This window comes from Chinchilla lanigera, unplaced genomic scaffold (assembly GCF_000276665.1).
Source record: "Chinchilla lanigera isolate Chin_1 unplaced genomic scaffold, ChiLan1.0 scaffold00012, whole genome shotgun sequence".
In the NCBI taxonomy this organism is placed as follows: domain Eukaryota; kingdom Metazoa; phylum Chordata; class Mammalia; order Rodentia; family Chinchillidae; genus Chinchilla; species Chinchilla lanigera.
Window position 1 is genome coordinate 23971365 of NW_004955413.1, and position 8746 is coordinate 23980110.

Sequence of the window (8746 nt, forward strand, 5' to 3'; positions counted from 1 at the left end):
CCCCGTTTTCCCAAGGACTGTGACCCTGAGGCCCACAGTCAATACGTTGGGCAACCACAGGCCAGACTGGCCAGGTTCCTGGAGGGTGGGCAGGGTTGTTTGCTTCCCCAGGGACACCTCTGGCCAGCGCACCTCTCTCCTGCCACTGCTGGGACCTGGGGTGTGAACAGGGGTTCTTCCAGGTGGTCCCAAGCCTCCTGGGGATGTGGACAACTGGGGGTGTGGTGGGGAGAGAGGCCGAGGCCGCAGGACGGAGAGACTGAGGCAGGACGGAGAGACTAAGGCCGCCTGGCCACAGCTGGGCCAAGGATCTGGGGGCCTTCCCGCTCCCTCAGCGCCTCCCCCTGCCTAGGGCGGAGCGCCAGGCCTGGACTCAGGGACGCTGGAGCCTGCGGCTTCCTGCAGACACTGGGGCATTCCACAGCGCCCACAGGCCGCCCGCGTGGGAGGGGCTCGGCTGGGCACGTGGGGGTCTCTCCAGGGAGCTGGGCTGCAGGGGCTGCCCCGGGCCTGGCTGAGGCACCGCCCTAGGAGTCCTTGTGATTCTCATAAACAGGAAGCCCCCCCCTCCCCGCAGACAGCCCCTGTGTTGTGCAGACACTGGACTCTGGAGGCCTAGGACTCTTGACCTTTCTGGATGTGTTTCCTGTTAGTGGGGCTGGAGGAGGGGGCAGGAGACTGGAATGGCCTGGGTTGGGGGAAGGGGGCAGAAAAGAGCCGGCACTGAGGGGCGGGCCAGGGCCAGGTACATAGTAGGTGTTTAGTTAATTGTCTTTGGAGGAGGCTGGGTAGGGAGGAGAGGAGACCCTCTGGGATCAACAGGACTGAGGGGAGGGAAGATGTAGCCACCTTGACCTGGCCCCCAAGCCTCAATATCCCCCCCATTGTCCCTGTCCGGCCCCCGCCCCTGGCTGCCTGGGCCAAGCCACTGTCTCAAGGCCCTTTATTTTTAAAATCCCTGCGGTGTTCCTGCCCCAGGCCCAGCCTCGGATCAGAGGAGCAGTGCCAGCCGGGCTCGGGGCCCAGAGGCATTGGGGGGGCATCCGGCCCCTCCGCAGCTGCCGATGAGATTCTGGGAGGGCTTCGAAACCAGCTGGGCTGCTGGGCAGGGAGAGAGGCGCCTGGAATGCCCTGGCCTGGGCTCTGGCAGCAGCCCCTGGGCCTCAGTGGAGGGACAGAGAGAGGCCCTGGGGTGGCAGCTGGACGGCATGTAGAACCCAGCGGCACCGTCTTCTGTGAAGTGAATCTTCGTTCCCTGTCCACAACCAACCCAATATGTGCACAGCACCCACTGTGGGCTGGGGGAGGGGGCTCAGGCCAGACCCCACCAGGGTGAGAGAGAGGAGTAAAAGGTGCTCTGTCTTCCAAGGAGGTGGTGCCTGCAGGGGAAACGCCTTGCTGCTGGAGATGGTCCTAGAACAAGCCCTGGACTGGAACCCAGGCAGGCAGATCCAGTCCTGGCTCCATCCCTTCCCAGCTGTGTAATATCAGACAAATCACTTGGCCTCTCTGAGCCTTAGGCTGCTTCCCTGTAACATGAGACACTAATGCTCTGGGAGGCTGTGGTCCTTCACCAGACACAGCCAGGAACAAACTGTAGGCCTCAAGAAGTGACACAAGCTTCAAGGAAGCAACCTTTCAGGTATCTGGAGAGGAGGAGGAGGAGCGTTCTAGCTAGGCAGAAGGCACAGCAATGCAAAGGCCCTGGGGCAGGAAGGCATGGAAGGGCTTTGGCCTCTCAAGAGCTGTGTGCCTGGAAGGAAAGCGTGCTTGCTACTATTATTAGCACTATGTGCGGTCAGGGGAGGCAGGGGTGGCAGGTAGATTCATGCCACAGCTGAGCGCTGAGTCTACTCCCATAGAGAGAGCCAGGCTCAGCAGCCAACCAACATGGGAGGGCCCTTGACCTACACAAAAAGGGCGTTCACTCTGCCCCAACCTGTTTTTGCCTTTGATCCTCCCAGCAGCTGTGAGGTAAGAATGCCAGGGCTCATACTGTCATAAACCCATTTGAGAGATGGGGAAACTGAGGCAGGAGGGCCAGGACGGTGGTGTCGGCTTACTGAGCTCACCTAGCTTGTTCACAGCAAAGCCCACAACCAAGCAGCTGAGTCCCCAGGCTGACCCCCCCACCCCCCACCGTGGTGGTCCCTTGGGTACCCAGGCTCCACCCCCTCCCCCAAAAAGCCATTTCCTGCCTCCCCACAACCTCCATCCCAGGACCCACAAACCCAGTGAGTTTCTCTCCAGCGCCAGGAGCTGCCAGCCACCACCACCCCCCCACAGGCTCGGGCAGGAGAAGAATGTGGCCTGACCCTCCCTCGGGAGCTCTGGCCAGCAGGCCTTGGCAGGAGACCGGCGGCTGAGTCAACACAAGGCTGCCAGGGACTCCAGCTGCCCACCGAAGCGGAGTCACAGACATAGACACGGAGGAGCTGCCCACCCCTCACTGCCCCCTGCCCAAGACCCTCCAGCCAGTCCGGTTAACCCCCGCGGGCCCGACCCAGAAGTGTCCTGGTTTGAATCCACTGGGCCCATCTACCACCTCTTGATGCTGTCCTCCATGTGAGAGCCTTTTCTTCCCCACGAGGATGTTGTCAAAGTATCTATAAATTAGCAAAGGTTACTCTGCCCACAAAACTGAGTAAGGCATCGCGTGCCCTCTGCAGGCTGAGGGTGCAAATACCGAGTTCAAAGGCGAGGGCTGTGCCGTCGCCGGCCGAGCCGGTCCTCGCATTGTGCTTGCTGGGAGGAGACAGTTACATGTGAGTAATGGGACGGGGAAAGGAGCCTGTGCCGTCATCGTGACGCGTGGCCCCAGCGTCTGCGGGGCCGCTTCCCAGACACCGCCTTTGATCACAGAGCTTGTGCTGTGCCCCTTTCACAGATGGCAGCGCCCAGGTGAGGCCCGGGGAGGAGCTTGCCCAGGGTCCCCCGCTGGGATGAGCTGAAGCCAAGTCTTGGACATTTGGGGCGGGCAGTGAGTGGGGTCTCTCTGTGCAGCTCCAGGCAAAGCGCGGACGGACAGTAGCCGGCAGAGATCAGGATGGCTTGGCGATGGCCTCGAGGCCTTCACCTCGGCCGTGGGTGCCACAGATCAGGACTGCAATGCCGCTGTGAGGGGAGAGGAAGTTGCCGTCCCCCTTGGCCATATCCTCAGGAACAGAGGGGCTGTGCAGAGGAGAGCAGAGCCTAGGTCCCCCCGGGGGCTCTTGGGAGCTGCCGGGTCACGCCCGCCACGCCTGACCATCTTCCTCGCCTAACTGGTCCCGCGAGCAGGAAGGAAGCTGCGAGCCGTGAGCAGAGTGGCTTCAGGGCTGTCCCTGGATGAACCGGGGCTGGAGCCAGAGCGCTATGGGTTTGAATCCCAGCCCTGCTGTGAACAGGCAGCTGCCCCGGCGCAAGAGCTGCGTCCCCTCTGCTTCCCTTGCCGCCACGCGAGGGACAGAAAGTGGACAGCTTCTGTCAGAGGGACAAAGGAGACCGCTCGCCCAGGAATGAGTCACGCGCTGGAGGTGAGGGCGCCGTGCTGGAGACGGTCAGGCTGAGCAAGGCACTGAGGCCTATCGCTCAGGCCAGGCCGGACCCCAGAGAATAGGCCATTGTTTCCACTCCTCAACGCATTTCCTGCCCCCCAGCCCCCGCCTCGGCACCCCCTCACGCTGAGAACAAAAGTCTCCTGGTAGACCCCTCCCCACCCTTCTGTCCAGGCCCAGCGACTACAGCCAGTGGTGTGGCCCAGCCCTGCGGAGCCCAGTCCCGTCACCCACGTCCCGTAGCTCAGGGACAATGGATCACCTGGCCCTGACCCTTTCTGCTGCCCCTCCAGGCGCCTCAGCCCCCCACCGGCTCAGTCCATCCATCCGTGTGTCCTCCCCAGGGCGGGGCAGGAGGAACTGGCCCCACACCCTTCCTCAACTACCCTGGAGAAAGCCGGCCGCCTTGGATGGGGGTGGGGCCCTGCTCGCTGCCTTTTTCCCTGCAGACCAGAGACGGAGGAACCAGAGCCCGGGCCTGGAACGCCACTCCTCACGCAGCCGCAGCCCAGCAGCCGGCCCTCTTCCCAGGGCCTGGAATCCCAGAGGCGTTTCCGGCCCTGACAGCTGTCTCCGGGAGGGAGCCAGGCCTCTCTGGGGAGTTCTCAGCCACACCCTCCAAAATACCCAGGAGATTCATTCCCATCCTCCTCCCTAGACCCCTTCACACCCAGGCCTCCAGCCGCCTCCAGCCGCAGCGCGGTGAGACACACAGGGACTCCCTGCGCCATTGCCCTGTCCGTGGACGAGGCCCCCACTCCTGAGGTCTCTGGATACCTGGTGGCCACAAACACCCTGCCTGGCCCTCATGCCCTCCGCCCTGCATGGCCTCCTCCAGGCAGCCCTCGGGAGCCCCTCTGGTCTGCCCGTCTGTCTGGTCCCCGTAGGCTGGGCGCTGCACACAGTAGGCGCTCAGCTCATCCACATGCGTGGCAGCCCGGACTCCACTGCAGACTCGCTGCGCAGCCCTGGCAAGCCTGGCCCTCTCTGGGCCTCAGGGTCCCCAGGAGCCTGCTGAGCGCCCTGAGGCTCTCCACCAATGTTGCCTCTCGGGGCTCTAGGATGGGAGGAGAGAAGGGAAGGGCAGGAGGTGACTTCCAGGAGGGTCGCCCTCTCCTGACGTCCTCAGAGCAGTCCTGGCCTCCAGGTCAGCATGACGGAAAGATCAGCAGCTAAGAAGGAATCCCCCAAGGATTCTGAGTGACGGGGGGCTCTGAGTGGCCCCATGCCTAAGGGGCCTCCACACCCCTCCCTCTCTGAGATTGGCATTCAGTGCCTCGCTGTGCTCATTCTGCACAGCAGGCCCTTCCTGGCTTGCCTCCACCCTTTGGGATCACAAACCACCTCGGGTCTACCCATCTTCCCAAGACACAAGGCCACCTTCTCCAGGAAGCCTCCCTGGACCTCCCCCGTCAGGGCTCTGCCTCCCTGGCCTTCCCGGGCTACTCTGCCCTTCAGCCCTACCAGTACCCTGGCGACAGTATTTCCTACCCAGCCCTGAGCCCAGTGCCGCTCCACACAACACCAAGTGAAACTGCATCCTGGGAAGAGGAAAGGGGTCACAGTAACAGCAGCAGCCGTCCTTCCTTGGCCATTAACGACAGGACAGGCGCTGAATTTTTCTTGGTGGTACCAGGAATTGAACTCAAGGCCTTGTATAGGCCAGGCAAGTGCTGTACCACCGGGCTGCACCCCAGCTCCAGCTCAACACAGACTGCGCAACTGAGGCCACAACAAGGGGAGCGCGCGTCCAAGGTCTGTTTGCTAGAGGAGCTAAGCCGGGACTCGTACTTCGGTTTGTCCGAGGTGGAAATGCATCCTGGGTCATAGAAAGGGAAGTATGGGGCACAGCGTCCTAGAAAGGTGGAAAGGGAGGCGAGGGGGTGAATATATGGGTGGAGACGGTGACAGGTGCGGCAGTGGACTGAAGGGTGCTGCGTGGATGGACGGGGGTGTGTGTACGGGCAGTATGCGGGTGGACGAGGTGTGGGCCACGGCAGAGGGTGACCGGATGGGTGCGGGTGTGGATCACGGCGCAATGGATGAGTAGGTGAGCCAATGGCTGAGCCCTGGGTGGGTCAAGGGATGGATGAGGTGACACAGGGTAGATGGATGGACAGACTACTGGACACTCACAAGGCAGAGGGCTGGAAAAACCAATCAGTGCGTCAGTGAGCAGATGCAGAAACTCACCTAAAGCCCAGCCTGATTTGGGGGTGCAAAGGAAGCATGCTCCTTAGGGAGCTTCTTAGGGATGGGGCTCATAGATGGGGCTATGCCGGCTCACTCAGCCCCAAGCTCCCACTCCAAACTTCACTGGATGCTAGGAGGCAGCCCCTGGCATCCCTGGGTCCCCAGAGTAGGACACACCACTCTCAGACTGTGCCCCCCGCCAGCTCAGGGAACACTTCCTGCGCAGAGCTGTGTCCTTCCCTTAAGCCCCACCTTGGCCCCCAGTCTGCAGGGCAGAGGTGAGGGGCAGTTCCTGAACCCCAAAGGGCCCATCTCACCAGCAGCTCCATTCCCCAGCTGGGAGGCATTTGTTCTGCCTCCTGCATGGTGATTAGGGTCCGTTAGGGTTAACCCCTGCGCTCCTGACACAGCTTCTCAGGAGAAGGAAGGAGGTGGCAGCAAAGTGGGAGAGGTAAAAAGTGTGCAAAAGGGGGAGATACCCACCCTCCACCCTTCTAAGGGTTATGGAGACCCCTCTTTTCCCCAAGGAATAAGCTATAGGATCCTTATGTCAGGAGTGGAGCCAGGCAGGGGGATGTGACTTACAGGCAAACAGATTCCTATCAGGGACAGGCTGTGAGTGAAATCAGGCTCTTCTCGGCCTCAGTTTATCCATCTGTAAAATAGGCCAGCAAGTCAAGGCTCACAGATAGCCACAAATGAGCCATAAGAGACACAGTTGGGAGGTTTTCAACCACCGGGGCAGGAGTCCAAAGGATGGAGCAAACACAAAACAGCTTGCAGCCATTCTACCAAGACTGCCTTTCCTGCCACCTCTCAGGGCTTACAGCAATCCTGCTATCATCAGTAAATGCCTGCGTGGGTACCATACCCACTTTCCAGTGACAGACTTGTGGTTCAAAGAGTCTCATGATCAGCCACTGGGCTGGCATTGGTGCACAGGGCCTTTGCTCCAGGGACCTTGTGACTAGAAATGATGTGTCCTTCACTGCCTAGCCAGGTCACCTGAGGGAGTGAAAGCAGTGTTATCAGTAATCACCCCAAGACTGGAATTATCTCAGGCAAGCCCCGTCCATAAAGACTATGGAACCTCCTGCCAAGCTTGGGACAAGGCCCTCTCCTTCTCTGCAACAGGGCCATGATGACAGTATTGTCCCCGCCGGGCTCTTAAAAGGATTCAGTGAGATGACGGGTGTGAGCAGTTTACAGGGCCTGGTATGCTGTAAGTGCTCAATAAAAGCTGGTCATGACCGACGCTATTAATGACGGTAACCATGGTACCACTAGGCCCTGGCTCCATCACCGCCCTTCAAGTCCATTCTTTGATCCCAGCCAGAGCTTTTACATGCACCTGCTTGGGCTGGCGGCAAATATCTAATCCCAGCACTAGGGCATCTGAGGCAGGAGGATCACAAGTTCAAGACCCTCCTGCACTGCTTCTGGGCTCCCCATGCCAGACTCCTGGCTCAGTGCTAAGCCCCCAAGACCTGGTCGTTCTCTCTTGACAGTGCCCAGTGCCACCCTGGTCCCTGAGTGACTTCTGTCCTCCTCGCTCATGGTTCTCAGTGCCTTGGAAACATGGCGGCGCTGCTCCCCTTCTCCCGGGGACAAAACACTTCTGGGCCTCCCCTAGGGAAAGATCTCTGATCCACCCATAGTCCCAGTGCTATGCCACCAGAGCCAACTCTGGGATGCCCTGTGCCTCAGTTTCCTCAACTGTCCAGCAGGAGAAATAAGCCTCCTTTGGTGGCCAACAGGACTGAGACAGCCGTGGTGAGGTGACAGCCCCTGCATGCAGCAAAGACTTCATTTTCCCACTTGGGTGTCCTCCCCAGCCAGGACAATGCTGGGTGACCTCCTCCAGTCACCCCTGGCTCCTCCACAGTATCACCCCCACCCTCTGCAAGCTGCAGTAGGGTCCTCTTGTGCCACGGCAGCCCCCAGGACTTCACACGGTCCCCAGGGAGCCCCCAGTCTGAAGGGAGAAGTCAGGGTGCACAAGTCAAGCATGGTGGTGCTCACCGGTAGTCCTAGCACTCATGAGGCCGAAGCAGGAGAATCATCTTGAATTTAAGGCCAGCCTGGGTCACAGAGCAAGACCCTGTCTCAAAGTACCAAAGAACCAAGATGAAACAAAAGTCAGGGTGCCAGACAAACCAGGCAGCGGGGCAGAGATCTGTCTCCCTCCTTGAGGATAGCATAAGATCCTGGCCATGGCCCCAACCCTAAGCCTAACCCTGGCCCCCATGGTGGGGAGCTCAGAAAAGTCTTCTGAGGTGCCACCTGATTACCTGTTTAGCAACCCTCTTGGTACTAATAGAGCAGGGAGCACTTAATAATATAACATTTGGGGCCGGGGATGTAACTCAATGGCACAGCCTGCCTGGCAAGTGCAAGGTTGTGAGTTTGACTCCTGGCACCCAAAAGATAAAAATAAATAAATAACATCTGATACCTGCTTTGATTATCTAAAGGGGAAACCGAGCCTTCCCCCCACAAGGTAGATATCGGTAGTGGCTGCCAAGGAACTGGGGCTGTGTAACTCCAGGGTCCACAGGCTCGACCACCGCACATCACTCCACAAGTGACCGGCCAGGGGGGCTGCATGCACCGCTGGCACCCAGGGCCTGTACTGTATTGGGTGGAAAGGAAGGCGGAGTTGGGTGGGAGAAGGGAGGGGCAGGCTGCACTTGTAAAATTCAAGGTCTAAGGAAATCTCATGTCAATCAAGGCCTCTGGATTGAGATTTCCCATTCCCTAAATTGCGCAGGGAACGCCCAGAGGGTCCAAGAGCCTGTTACCAACCCGGACGCCCCGGCACTCGAGGACCCTAGGGGAGGGGCGGGCGCAGGGAGCAGGAGCGGCCTCCCCTAGACAGCAGCCCCGCCGCAGGACGACCGCGCGGCCAGGATCGTCCTGCCAGGGCGGTGGACAGAAACCGGGCCTGGTACCCCGCGCCCCCCACGCCAGCGGGCTCGCGGCGCGGCGTGTACCGTGCCGGGAGGGGGCGCGGCCCG